The following is a 16,186-nucleotide window of genomic DNA, read 5'->3' as shown; positions in this document are numbered from 1 at the left end:
AGGAAACACAGATGTCTTTCAAACACATGAAAAGATACTTGCCTTTACTAGTAAGAAGAACAAATTTAAACTATGATTAAATATATTTTTACTTCTCAGGTTGGAAAATATAAACAGATTTGATAATATACTGTGTGTGCAAATGTATGAAAAAACAGACACAGTGAATATAAATTGTTACAACCTTTAAAGAGTTCAATTTTGCCATACCTATCAAATAAAAAATGCACACATTTGTTGTAGGATTCCATTTCTCAGAATTTACCTTATGGATTTACTCCACCATGAGCTTAGTACAAAGATATTCAATGTAGCACTGTTTGTAAGAGTTAAAAAATGAAAACAAGGTAAATATCTTTCAATAGAGGAAAGTTAAAAAAATTAGTCCGTCTATATAATGGAATATTATGCATCTTTTGAGAATGACAATTTCCTTCTCTGTATATGGTTCCATAGCATGGTCTCCATTACAGAGTAAGTAAAATAAAATACAAATATAAACCTGAATATACACATAATGCATTTGTATGTATATATTTTAAAACACACATATGTATACATACACATTAACATTTATATTTATACAGTAGCTCTCCAAGGACATTAAAAAAATCAAAAGCAATTATGTATTACTTCAGTCAGGTAATACATAATATCAACAGTGATAAGTCTCGTGATAAATATATACCCTTGATATAATATGATGAGAATGACACTTTATTGTTGTGGTTTTTTTCCCCTAAACTAATACCTAACCAGTTCTTCTCAAACTGTCAATATTATCAAAAACAAGGGAAGTCTGAGAAACTGTAACAGCCAAGAGGAGCTGAAGGAGACGTGATGATTAAATGCAATGTGTCATCTTGGATGGAATCTTGGAACAGAAAAGGGACATAGATAAAACTAAAGAAATCTGAATAAAGTATGGGCTTTATTGAACAATAATGTGTCAATATTGGTTTGTTAATTGTGACAAATGTACCATACAAATTCAAGATGTCAATAATAGGGAAATCTGAATATAAAATATATAGGAACTCTCTATACTTTCTTTATAATATTTTATAAATCTAAAACTATTCTAAAATTTAAAGTTTGTTTAAAAAAGTGTTCTATGGTGTGACAATTTTATGTTAACTTGACTAATCTATGATACCCAGTTTTTTGGTGAAACACCAGTTTAGATGTTGCTACAAAGACACTTTTTTATACATGATTAATATTTAACTCAGTAAACTGAGTAAAGCAGATTACTCTTCATAATGTGGGTGGGCATCATTCAATCAGCTGAAAGAATTAAGAGGAAAAATTGAGGTTCTCCAAAAAGGGAGAAATCCGGTCTCTTGATCACGTCCAACCTGAGACTATAACACTAACTGTTGGAGGAATTTCCAGTGCTTTGGTCTGCCTGGCAGATTTCAGACTTGCCAGTCCCTATATTCATGTGATACAATCCTTTAAAATAAATCTCTTTTTCATTATCTTTCTGTATCTATCTCTCTATCTCTGTATCTGTCTATCTATCTATTATCTACTTACCCACACGTCCTATTGATTCTGTGTTTTGGAGAACCCCAACCAATACATATAGGATAGGAGAATAATGTGGTTGGAGAACATGGAACAGCTAGGATGAGATACTTACTTTTTAAAATATATCCTTTTTTTTTTCAATTTTTAATAATCTCTGGCATTAACTATTTAAAAATAGTAAGAATAAAATTTAAAAAAATCTCCATGCCAGTTTAGATCACTGATATTTAAAATTGCCTTTATAAATTATCTAATTTGATTCCCATAATAATTAGTTCAGGTCTATAGAGTTAATATTATTTACATTTGACCTAATTAAAAAATGGAGGCACCAACCTAAATTCTCCTAGGAGAAAGTAGTAGAATCAGGAGGTGTCTGATTCCCATTGCAGTGTTAATTACATTACAGTAGGCCCCCTAATGAGCCCTAGGGCAGGTAATAAAAGGAAGGAATATCTGTTTTGATTTTAGAGGGTGTAGGTAGACCAGGAGGTTGGCAGAGTAATGGTGAATGTGAAATCAGAGGCATTTAATCTGGAGCTGAATGACTGACTATTAATTCTTCTGTAAAAGGATAAGGACACTGAAATATCTCAGCTAAATTTTTAAGACAACTCATCAACAGATCAGGGACAGCAGTGCCATCCTTGTCCATCAGGAGACTTTATTTTATCCACAAACTTTGGAGCTCATAGGAAAGTAGCTTGAAATTGCAAGAGCAAGGTCAGGTCTGCTGAAATGTCAAGATCATATTCTCAAATGTTTCTGCTCCTACAAGAAAGCATTTACAAAATTCTTATAGTGAGCACCAGTTTATAGGCTGTGTCATTTCAAATATGTACTTTGATTTAGAGTTCAAAGGGTACTTCGGGGAATTTCCAAGGAGGTGGCCCAAGGCATAGGATCAATTTTGAATCGTTTTATCATAATTGAGGATGCTGAAGTCATTGAATGAAGGTCTAAGGAAATATTCAACAAGGTAATAATAATTGAGAAACAATATTGACCATAGTTGGTTTTTTTTTTCAAATTTGTTTAACAATTAAAATCCAAAGCGAAATAAATACACTACTAACCTCTCCTTATTCCCAAAGACTATTGGAAGAAGAATAGGATGAGTTGGAAATTTCAGATCCTTTATCAGTTATTCTATTCACCTAAAAAGTGGGTGGGTCTTGGACAAAGATGGCTTATCATGAAATTAAAAAATTTTAAGTTTTTGAGACTCTCACTTACATGGCCCTTGGAAGAGAGATATAACAGGGTGTGCATATGTTCCTGTGTTTTAAAAATTTTGCAAAAGTAATATTTCTTAAATTCTTTTTCTTAAAAAGGACCTGTAGCATCATATAAGCTTTAATCCATAAAATCCTGCATTTACTTCTCAAATTGGAGAAAGTAATCCATGGTTTTTTAGAACTCCTTAATGAATCTTACATATGTAAATGGCACCCCAGGCCATGGGTGGTGCAAAGCTAAGCTTATCTGCATAAGAAGATCTGAGAATTGTGTTTCCTGAGAAGCAGAAATGTGGATAACCTGGCCAGTTAAGAAATGTAAAGTATTTAAGGGGAGAGAGGAGCGAGTCAGATGGTACTGTGTAATCCCTCAAACACGTCAAATCTTAAGTAAAGTCTGTGAGACCCAAAGGCAACTGAGTAGGGAGTTATTGCAGTGAGAATTCACAGAAAGAGGGTTGACTTCTGATTTTACACTGACACAAAGAGAGAAGAGACAGCTAATTCAGTATAAGATAAAAGAGAGATCAAGAGTTTATTGATAGACAGAAATCTTTGTCATATGGGACTTCCCTGGTGGCGCAGTGGTTAAGAATCCGCCTGCCAGCCCAGGGGAAACGGGTTCAAGCCCTGGTCTGGGAAGATCCCACGTGCCGTGGAGCAACTAAGCCCATGCACCACAACTACAGAGCCTGCACGCCTCAACTACTGAGCCCACATGCTGCAGCTACTGAAGCCCACGGGCCTAGAACCCGTCCGCAACAAGAGAAGCCACCGCAATGAAAAGCCCGCACACTGCAATGAAGAGTAGCCCCTGCTCACTGCAACTAGAGAAAGCCCGCGCTCAGCAATGAAGACCCAAGGCAGCCAAAAATAAATGAATAAATTTAAAAAAAAAAAGAAAAAGAAGGAAATCTTTGCCATAAATGTCCAGAAGAACATTTTTCTATAGAATGTATTATATGGAACTGGGTACTTAAAAACAAAACAAAGCATGGCCCTTAGCTAAACTATGGGTCACATGGGTACACAGAGTCAACGAAACCAAAAGGGAGTTTTGCTAGCAGCTACCAACGCTCTTTATCCAGCTAAAGAAACCCGGGACTCAAAAATACAATGATTCAAGTTAAGTTCACTCCCAAGCAATGAGTGGATTCATGATGCCTTCCCCAAGAGAAAAGTGAAGGAGAAAGAATGAGGCATCCTCTGGCAGGCTCCTGTGAGGTCAGACAGGCAGCAACTTCTAAGGCATTTTCTGAAGAAGTTGAGGTGAGATATAGGTGGATGAGTCATGGTCTTAAAGGACCACTATTGGAGGATTTGAGGTGAAATTGCAGGAGTAAGCAAATAAGAATATGATTTAGGATAGATGCAAGGTTATTTGGACATACACTGTCACAACCTCAGGAAGTGAAGAGAAGGGAAATGTTGATGTGTGTCAGTTACCTCTTATGTACCAGACACAATTCTGATGCTTTGTGAATGTTCATGCATTTTCCCACTTTTCCTCAGAGCAACACCTTGAGATGGTTATTAATGTGCCTTTTACAGATAAGAAGGTGACACTTAGGGATCAGGAAGCTGACAGAATAGTGAAGACCATGTCAAAGACAGAACCAAATGCCACAAAGCACGTGTCCTTCTTCCTGCCCCACAGACCCTAATGGGATACAACTTGAGCCAATCCTGGATCAGAGGCAAAAGTGCAGATTTCTCTGGTTGGAATTGGCTCAGTTACATGCCCAGATGACAGGATGATTCAGAACTTTCTTTTCAAATTATACATTACTATGCTATTCTCCCAGAAGCCCTTTTTTTATTCTTTCAGGAATAAAAGGAGGTTTTGTGAAGAAATAAGAAGCTCAGTTAGATACATATATTTCAAAAGCAAAGGTATTTAGGTATTTGGGAAAAAAAATGTAGTTGGCACTTTGCTGAAGTCAATCACAGAGTAATAAGACTAGAAAGAGAAATATGAGTGTTTTCCACTATGTTTTTTCTTTGTGTCTTTGACTGATATAAATACTTTCTATTTAATTGAATCCAATTCAAGCCAAAAATATAGAGTTAGCCACATCTAACAACTTAGTCTGAAGCACATTTATTTGAACACCTAGTCTGTACACGACATTGCAGCTATAAGAAACAAGATGCAGTTCTTACCTGTGAGAAACTGATAACCTATCATCACAGCTCTTTTCCAAAAATCACATTTCAATATAAAACTGGAGGCAAAAATAGGTATGATTAAAAGCAATAATGCTTGAGGTTGAAAGAGACATATTAAGTAAAATATAATTTATGTTATTTACAAACTCCATGCTTAAAAACAAACCTTGAACTCATCCATCTTGGAAAATGTTTATCTTCTTAATAAGGGGGAAATTTATGAACGTTAGCTATTTCAGAGCCATGAAATGTATCTGTTAATGATCAGAGCCAATGTAATAAGTCTGTTTTATTGTGGCAACCCAAGGGGATTATTTTTTCTACTGTATTCTTTTTTTTTTTTTTTTTTTTTTTTTTTTTTTTTTGCGGTATGCAGACCTCTCACTGTTGTGGTCTCTCCCGTTGCGGAACACAGGCTCCGGACACGCAGGCTCAGCGGCCATGGCTCACGGGCCCAGCCGCTCCGCGGCATGTGGGATCTTCCCGGACCGGGGCACGAGCCCGTGTGCACTGCATCGGCAGGCGGATTGGCACGAGCCCGTGTACACTGCATCGGCAGGCGGATTCTCAACCACTGCGCCACCAGGGAAGCCCTTCTACTGTATTCTAAGTGACTTTTATATAAAGATTACAATTTGAGTTAGTTAAGTATTCTTTTCCTGCCTACTATGCTATGCATTGTGTTAAGCGTAATATTAAATAGACGATAGTGGACAAAAATAAAAGGAGAGCAAACACTACTGTGGATGTGACTTTCTCTCCTCAGTTCTCACCGGCAAAACTTTTGCCCACAGCAGCCTATTGCAAGAACTTGTACAACTCTGCCTGATGCTGCTTGATGGCTTTCTACCACCCAGACCACTGAACAGCAGGCTGGGAGTGTAGAAGCAGTTATTCCCTCCCTCCCCCACTTTTTAGGAGCAGCCCTGAGAAAATGCTGGATGCACTTTAAAAAATAAACACTCTACTTTTCTCCCCCATAAGTAGCTCCAGGACATACTCTACACTGCTCCGTCCACAGAAAGACTGTTGTATGAACACTTTATCAGCTTTCATCCTTCCCCTATCTCGCTTTTCCGTTCCCGTACTGGTGCTTCCATGTACCACCTCAAACTCAAATTCTTGTCTCAGGGCCTGTTTCTGGGGAAACCCAACCTAAAACAAATACATAATCTCAATCCTTAATCCTCAAGGAATTTACAATGTCCTGAAAGAGACAGCAATTATGAGGGAAGAAAGACAAAACATGTGAAGGTCAGTTCAGAGGCAATTTCCAGGCAAAGCTGATGGTAACAGACTAAGGGTTAGCTACAGAGAAGGTCGGGAAATAGATGGATCTGAAAAGTCTTACTAGTTGAAATCAAGAGGAATTGATGATAGATTAGGACAGAACTGTGCTATACTGAGCAGGATAAGATAGATTTGAATGGAAATACATCCCCTAATTTTGTATTGATTGATGATATTATGTTGGAGTGTAACTCTGGTTGTTGTTAGAATGGATTTAGATCTGTAGATTTCTTCATTTAATTTATGGCCTAGTATACTTAGAAATTCAAGTGTGACCCTACCACACACACACACACACACACACACACACAGAGTTCATCTGAATAAAAAATAATTACATTTTATTTTTCCTTAATTTAATTAAATGATGTAATATTATATGACTATCAAACACAATGTCTGCCACACAGCAAGGCTGTTTTATTTTTAACGTTTCTAGTTTTTATTTTGAAATAATTTAAAACTCACAGAAATTGAATACAGAGTTCCCCTGTACCTTTCACACAGATGGCCTCAAATATAAAAAAAAAAAAGAAAAAGAAAGAAAGAATAAAAAAAGAAAATTGAAAAACTGGAAAAAGGCTTTTAAGAAAATTACACATCTTATTTGATTATCACTAGACTTTACATGCAGTCATCATAAAGTTTTAATAAATATTAGCTGAAGACATAATGTAAAGGTTTCAATTCTCAGTTGTTCTTTTCTTTCTGATTTTCTGTAATAGTAAGAGTGGCTTATTAAAGTATAAGGCAGACATGGGCCACAGATAAAACTTGCTTAGGAATCCCCTACATGAGAGTATATGATAGTAGTAAAGGGGAAGGAGGCCTCGGGAGGGGGAAAGCATGAAATGAGATATACCAATGGGACATTTGCTTACTTTGTAATTAAGAAAGGCTCTTTTCTTTAAACATTTGCAGGACAGCCTAGAATTTCAACTTGCAATGATATACTGTCCCTGATCTTGGGGAATTTATAATATTGTCTAGACAATGCATACAAGGAAGTCAGGAAGGTTTAATATATGATCAACAATCCAGACAGACTCACTCAGACATTTCCTAATAGTATGATTTAGAAAAAAAATGTAATCCAAGTTTTTATAACATGGAAAATAACAGATTTTTCCAACCACAGGATTTGATCTTGACTAATGCATAAGGGAAGTACATTTCTGAATGATAGTGTTTATTTATATAATTCCTTTGAGGTTATACAGCTTTATCATGACATTAATTTGGTGGATTTACACATAGTGTGACATGACACTAGTTCATAGAAAGTCATAGCTTTTATCTCAAAAGAACTCTTGCCTAATGTTTGCATGGAAATACAGGAATTCCCTTGAGTATAGACCTTGAAGTCTACATTCTTAGCTTCCAGCCCTAAATTAAACTCTTTCCTTTTTATATGGCCTTTCTTTATTTCTTCTAGTATTTTTAGATAATTAGATTCCTATTAAGTAGCCTTGGGATCAGAGGCACTTTAATTTGTGATAAGTAAAACCCAAACCACACAGTATATTTAAGTCCTCCTCAAAGAAAGAAGTTCATTTAATTTCACTGAAATTTGGGAATATGAGTACTCTCATTTTTTTAATGAATTTTTTTACATAGTTTTTTGGTTATAGTAATGGCAGTGATTTTTAGACTCTGACATTGGATGACATGTCTTCTTTTTATAATTACTTATTTTGTTCCACAGAGCTTTTGACATCTACAGAGTTAAGTTTTATTTGTCTCAGTGTATGTCCTGTCCAAACCAAAATTTCATAAAAGAAACATAGCTTGATTTGTCTAAGAAGATGTTGGCACTTTACACCATTCATTAACTCTGATGCTTTCTTAAATGGTAGGGAAATTATTTTATTTATTCAGAATCCATTTATGTTAGGGAACGATTAACCTGCTGAGTAGGACACTGGATATAAATTTATAATTTACCTCACTAGGTCCTATCACATATTCCCGCCCTTGGATTAACTAGGTCATTATAACCACTCACAGGCTTATCACAAAAAAAATTGCCAGCCAAACAAATCATGCTGATAGTCATTCAGATTGAATTCATCAAGAGCAGCAGTCCCTCAGCTTTTGGAGGTGATTGTCCTCACAAGATTATCATCTTTGTACAATTTCCAGCATAAAACTAAACTCAATATAATTATCTGTTTCAATAAACTTTACAAAATAATAACCAAGGAAGATACAGCTGACTTGATGATTTGAAATAAGTCATGCTGTCCAGGCTGCCTGCTGATCAATCAAATGCTAGCTGAGGAAGAGTGGAGAGGGTGGAATAAAAGCTAAGCAAACAAAATTTAAAAAGCTTGCATTTTCAGGTAAAGACTAAGGAGTGGATCTTAAGGTCCACCTTTTTCTTTTAAACAAAACGTGTTTCTTTTTTTTTTAAACAAAACTTGAGATAAGCTTGATTAAGATAAATACAAAGTTCCCAAAACCTCAAAGCATTTCAAGAGATTCTATAAGAAATAACTTGGAAATGTCATTAATTCTGACACTTAATTGCATTTCAATTTATTTCACACTTTCTAGTCTTGAAGGATTTATAATTTAAGTTTCTTATCTAAGGGAAGAATGCATAATTTGTTTCAGTTGTCGGTTGTTTCAATTAGCCTCTGGTGATCGTTTCATATTTAAAGGGCTCATTTTGGGAAGATGTGTTTCTGCCTCTTGAACAAAAGGGGGAAAAAGCAGGAATAGCAAAGATTCCCTACAGCTACTTCATCCTCCTGGGGACCGCATTGAAAAGATCTGTCTTTTGTGGATAGGATTAATTGATGGAAACATATTTTTTATTCACTTTCTTATTACACAATTATTCAGTATGGGATTAATGTGAAAGCCTGCAGTCCCCCACCCCTCTTGGTTACTGTCTTTGCTTTTATTTCATGGAACTTGTAGGGGAGTTAATGGGCTTTGGAACTATAATCATGAGAAAAAAAATATTATTGTGTCCTTATTGATTCCAAGAAGATTTCAATTTTTTTTAGTACTATTGACAGACTTCTATTTTCTATATAGACAAAGTCCAACTAATTGAGATTTTTGTCTTTTAACAATAAGACATTTGAACATATTCAAACTTGTAAACCAATAACATCCTTCTGCTAGAAGTAGTGGTTGATTGAAAGGATGCAAGGTCTCTGTCTTCTAAGGCTTATTGTACTGCTGAGGAATTAAATAAACAACCAAAAAGACAGAAAAGCAGCACTTCAATGGCACCTATGGGTCAACTAAAGAACATGAATTTTGGAACGGGATTGGAATCATGGTTCAACCACTTACTTGTAATGTGACATTGAGAAATTTAAACTCTCTTACTTCAGTTTCTTCATCTGAGAAATAATGGGGATAATATCTTTTTTGGGGGGCTTTATAGTGAGTATCTTATGACCTAAAAAATGTGCTGAGCATACCCTGTACCTCATACAAAGTAGGCAATCAAAAATGTTAGTGTTCATTTTCTTTTTCATTTCTGTGTCACCCTCGTGGTCTTAAATATCATTTGGGTTAAACTACTTCTCTAGGATTGACATTTTATTTACTTATCCTAAGGGGAGAGCAGAATTTATACCAAGGGTGTGTTACAGACTGATTGCAGAAATAGTTCCAATGCTTCACTCCTCCTTGTATGAATACCCTGTTTAATGTGAGTTGGTAGCTGTTTCCATCAAAAGATGGTTCTCTTTTCCCACCCTTGACTTTGGGCTGGACTTGTGACTTAATCTGGCCAATAAAATGCAGCTTTGTGTCATTTCCAAGCCTAGGTCTCAGGAAACCTATGCGCTTCTAGTTTCCCTCTTGTATTCCTGCCATGCTAGAATAAAAAACAAAAGCAGCCTACTCAAGGATGTAAGATAGGTGGCCTAGTCACCAGTCATGCTAGGATGACAGCAAGTCAATCATCAGACATGTGAATGAGCCCCAGCAGAAGCCAGAACTGGCCAGTTAGCAGAGATGCTGAGATGACCCATAGCTAACGGCAGATGCATGGTTGAGTTCATACCTGATAACAAGAAGTGTCCAACGGACTCATAGATGCCTGAACTGAATAAATATTATTATTTTAAGCCCTTATGTTTTTAAAATAAATTTACTTATTTTTATTTATTTATTTTTGGCTGCGTTGGGTCTTCTTTGCTGTTCCTGGTCTTTCTATAGTTGCAGGGGTTACTCTTTGTTGTGGTGCGCAGGCTTGTCATTGTGGTGGCTTCTTTCGTTGCGGAGCACGGGCTCTAGGTGTGTGGGCTTCAGTAGTTGTGGTGCGTGGGCTCAGTAGTTGTGGCTCACGGGCTCTAGAGTGCAGGCTCAGTAGCTGTGATGCATAGGCTTAGTTGCTCCGTGACATGTGGGATCTTCCCGGACCAGGGCTTGAACCCATGTCCTCTGCATTGGCAGGTGGATTCTTAACCACTGCACCACCAGGGAAGCCCCCACTATGTTTTGCATTAATTCATTATGTAACAATATATAACCAGTACATGAGGATGGGAGTATGATTTCAGACTGTTTTCTGTGATCTCTTACCAATTTAGTTAGGAGGTGGGAATGCACATATTATCTAAAGGAACTACAAAGCACATCAAAATGCTCTTAATTAAAATTCATCAATAAGAGATTTTGCGGGGATAACAAATTCTTCTGCAGTTAGCCAACACTCCCAAAGGAGACTTGAAAAATCCTATAGGCAGTGCATGTCTTATTACCAAATGTTTCATGTCAACTACATGGGTTGTTTTATTGAATTGAAGCATGTATGCATGCATGGATTTATTTCTAATAAAACCTTTATAAAACACCTATGTTTTTGGCACTATGATAATTCTCAGAGATACAGGTAGTATTGGTTTCTGAAATAGAGAGTTCAGATTCTATTGGGGTAAAAGACATGTGAAAGTGCATACTACAAAAATATAAATGTTAAACCCAAGTAAATAGAACAAATGGCCCCCCTGAAGAAAGAATAATCTATGAAGTGGTAAATGGTGCACATTAATGACATGGTAAGGAGTTCCAAAAAATATTAGTATAAGAGATAGATGAGAGGATAGAAGACAAAATTTACCCCAAATTGAGGAAATAATTATATGCAGGTTATTGCAATAACGAGGAGTTTTATTAATGAGGACTATCTTAAAGAAAAGAAATATGATTCAGGGTTTTATAAAGACAGGTAAAAGAAAAAGTCATCGCTGAGTTTTATAGGAGTCATTGAGGAAGAATGGAGGTGGTTCTGATAACAAAATATGTGAGAGCAGAGCAGTCTTTTTGATTAGCCATGAAAAGTTGGGAGGATTTCTAGATCTGTCCTGCTTTCCAGTAACACATGGTTTGGATTAAGGTAATCATTTTCAAGAGCCAAGATGAACACTGAAGTAAGGATATTCCACTGTTTATATTACTAAGCCAAATTGTTTACAATTTGCATATTTACAAATCATGTCATGTGATTTTGAGTTTTTATTACTTTCAGTAGAATGTTTATCTACTATTATCTGAAAAATATGTATTTGTGATCTAAATGTAAATGTCTCCAACACTTCTTTTCATTCTACAACACAGTGGAATGATATCTATGTGAACTGTGTCGGTAACAGCCATTGTGGGCCATGGACACAGTGGAGACAAGATTAGCTTGTTTCTGGTTCTTCCTTTCAAGATTATTTTCAAATTCATTTCCTTGTCACCCTTTGCCCCAACTCACTCTCATTTTATTCCTTTATTTTTTCCTCTTTCCCGCTTCCTTCCTCTTCTTTACTCTTGTTCCTATCTCAATTTATTTTTTTCCTTTGAATTATACCACAATTGAATCTGGATCAACCATCGGCAGCTCTAAGATGTTACCCAAAGAAAACGGTTAGGGTTTCCTTAATCTACATGATTTTGTTTTATCTTAGGCAAGAATTTCCTACAATGAAGTAAAAGGATTATAAGAATGAACATTGGTTGATGTTTAGTTTCTAGACAATTAAATATTATCCAGCACTAAAAAGAAATGAACTATCAAACCATGAAAATACATAAAGGAAACTCAGATGCATATTATTAAGTAAAAGAAGCCAATCTGAAAAGGCTGCATACTGTATAGTTCCAACTATATAAAATTCCAGAAAAGGCAAAACTGTGGAGAAACAGTAAAAAAATAAATGATTGCCTTGGGTGGTCATGAGCTGAATGAGGAGTGGCATGAATAGCTGAATTCAGAAGACTTTTTAGGGCAGTGAAAATACTCTGTATGATACTATAAGAATGTATGCACATCATTATACAGTTGTCCAAACCCATACAATGTACAACACAGAGTGGACACTAAGGGAAACCATGGACTTTAGGTGATTATGATGTGTCAGTGTAGGTTCATCAATTTTAAATAATGCACCCTTTGGTGGAGGATGGATGTTGATAATGGAAGAGGTTATGCATATATGGGCACAGGGGGTATCTGGGATATTTCTGTACTTTTCTCCCTATTTTGCTACAAGCTGAAAACTGAGATAAAAATAAAGTCTTAAAAAATGTTTTTGTTGCTTTTTGTGACCATCTGATTTTGTATTGATTACAGTAACAATTTTTAACATGTATCAAAAACCTGCTGAAGTCATTCCCCATTTTATTGCTATTATCCTTATATGTAATTTAAAATGTATTATTTTATTATCTCTTTTCTATAAAATTAGAAACTGAGTACTTGAGAAGTTTAAGTGTCTTTCCTTGGAATACAAGCTAAATGTCATGATAGTAATATAAAAACTTGGCTTTTCTGGCTACAACATTCCTACTAATGAAGAAGCCATAGTCTTCTATGGGGAAGCAAGTCTTAGCGGCAGAAAGCCTGGCTTCTTCATTTGTAAAGTGAGGTTAATGTAAAGACCTAGTTTGCCCAATTTTGAGAATCCACTCTAATATATTTATGTTTCACGTTAATTTAATTTTTTGTAAATATGAATCGAGCTGCTCTATCTCATTTCCTCAGGAAATATTATAAATCTTTAATTTATGAAGTTGTTTAGGCTTTCTTCTGTTTTTCATTCTGATCCATTATCTAATATGGAAAAAAAAAGGTCATTCTGAAATACAAATCTGAACCTTTTTATCACTGATTGAAAACTTCAGAGAGCCTCCTTTATGATTACAGTGAGGGTTCCCAAATCAGCTGCACATTGGATATATTTGGGCACTTTGGAAATGTAGATTGCCTGAGCACCACCTCTACCTATTAAATTAGAATCTTTAGGCATCACCTAAACCACTTGCACTCTTATTGTTCTTTCTAGTCTGGCCACTTCTCTGCATTCAGGAAAAATTAATTTATCATTCTGTGTTAAATAACAATGAATTGTTTTTGATTATTTTAACCCTCTTTCTGTAGATTGTCTTTTTTGAGATAAAGCAGGTTCAAATATATCTACTAAAGCTTACTAAGTGCTTTTATGCATGCCAAAAAAAAAGTTCCTTCTCCCCTCCTATCCTAATTCTTTCAAATTTTACTACCTTCCCAGGCAGCTTTCTTCATCTTGAAAACAACTTCCAGAATTTAAAATTAAACTCAAAAAACAACAGCACTACACAACGAACACAAAGTGGAGCCAGTGCAATAAGTCACTCAATATTTTAACAATAAGGAAAACGAAGCTCAAGAAAATTGAGTTGCTGAAAGTCACATTAGAAATGGAAAATTCAAAATGACTATAAACCTTTCCAACCTCCTCCTGCTGACCCTACTTCGCGATTGCCTAGCAGCAGATATTCACCTGGGGTCAAGTTTGGATAAGAGGAAATATCAAGAACAAATAAAAACAAACAAAAACATAGTAACCAATAAAGGTATCACCCTTTTGTTTTTTTCAAAATTTTCTAGGAAACAAACATATTATCTAAGTATCCTTTAGTAGTTACTTAATATCTCTGTGCCTCAATTTTTCTTTTGGATAAAAATAATAGTAGTAGTTATCTCATAGAGCTACTGTGGGGATTAAAATTTTCCTATGTATTAAACATTTTGAAAAATGCCTGGATATAGTAAATGTTATTCAAGGGTTAGCTATAATTTTCATCATATTTCTTGCATTTCTGTTTTCTCTGATCTTTTTCTGTGGTCAGTTTGGATTCAATGATAGAAACAGACTCACCGGGATATATATATATCCCAGACGTTGTGGATTCCAGCTCGTGCTGGCTCTCCTCACCTTCTTTATATCCACTTTCCCTTCCTGATTACCTGCCCTCAGACTTCAAGCTCCAGCATCAGACGTGCAGACAACAGCCTTATAGAGACTGCTTAACCAGCTCCAACAATTGCTTAAGGACAGATCTCTGTAGCAAATCCCTTCATATAAATTCACAATTCAATCTCCCAAAATTTCACCTAAAGATACAATTGGAAAACAACACATATGTTTGCATGCAAGGATGTTTATCATAACATCATTTTAAAAAGTAAAATATATAAAGGATCATACAAATGTCTAACAAGGTAATTGTTAAATGTAAAAATGAAGTTACATTCATCTATCTCTTTGAAAGAAAATGAAGATATATTCATTTCGCTAGCTAAAAACATTATATATTTAATCATTTTACTTTTGAAAAATGTATATATTATAACTACAGGGAAAATCTAAACAATATACTAAATTCTTATGTTAAAAACATTATTAAATATTTTCTTAGTGTTAAGTTATTAATTGTTCATATATGGGCTTATAATAATTTTAATTATTTAACTAAAAACTATATATATTATGAATTGTCTAAAATAGTCATTAATTGTTTTTATTGTAAACATAAATTAAACATTCAAATAATACTAAATAAATTAAAATGTCACAAATGTAACAGAAACAAAAAACTAATATTTTACTATACAAACAGCTCATCCCAAATAACCAAAACAATCCTAGGACCCAACTAGATGAATGAGAAAATGGTATGAACTGATATTTTTTAAAAAGGAGTCAAAATGTTGATTAAATACTAATTTAAAAAAATATTGAGTAGAGTTCCCTGTGCTATACAGTAGGTCCTTGTTGATTATCTATTTTATATACAATAGTGTGTATATGTTAATCCCAAACTACTAATTTATCCCTCCCCCCCCTTTCCTCTTTAGTAACCATAAATTTGTTTTCGAAGTCTGTGAGTTTGTTTCTGTTTAGTAAATAAGTTCATTTGTATCATTTTTTTAGATTCCAGGTTTTTAAAAAGAATGCCGCCTCTAAGAGTTTTATAGTGTCTAGTCTTACGTTTAGGTCTCTAATTCATTTTGAGTTTATTTTTGTGTATGATGTTAGGGAGTGTTCTAATTTCATTCTTTTACATGTAGCTCTCCAGTTTTCCCAGCACCGCTTATTGAAGAGACTGTCTTTTCTCCATTGTATATCCTTGCCTCCTTTGTCAGAGATTAGTTGACCATATGTATGTGGGTTTATCTCTGGGCTTTCTATCCTGTTCCACTGATCTATATTTCTGTTTTTGTGCCAGTACCATATTGTCTTGATTACTATAGCTATGTAATATAGTCTGAAGTCAGGGAGTCTGATTCCTCCCACTCTGTTTTTGTCCCTCAAGACTGCGTTGGGGGGCTTCCCTGGTGGTGCAGTGGTTGAGAGTCCGCCTGCTGATGCAGGGGCCGCGAGTTCGTGCCCCGGTCCGGGAAGATCCCACATGCCGCGCAGCGGCTGGGCCCGTGAGCCATGGCCGCTGAGTCTGCGCGTCTGGAGCTTGTGCTCTGCAACGGGAGAGGCCACAACAGTGAGAGGCCCGCGTACTGCAAAAAAAAAAAAAAAAAAGACTGCTTTGGCTATTTGGGGTCTTTTGTGTCTCCATACAAACTTTAAGATTTTTTTTTGTTCTAGTTCTGTAAAAAATGCTATTGGTAATTTGACAGGGATTGCATTGAATCTGTAGACTGCTTTGGGTAGTATAGTCATTTT

Source organism: Physeter macrocephalus, chromosome 11 (assembly GCF_002837175.3).
Source record: "Physeter macrocephalus isolate SW-GA chromosome 11, ASM283717v5, whole genome shotgun sequence".
Classification (NCBI taxonomy): Eukaryota; Metazoa; Chordata; class Mammalia; order Artiodactyla; family Physeteridae; genus Physeter; species Physeter macrocephalus.
Note: the sequence above shows the minus strand (reverse complement) of the source record.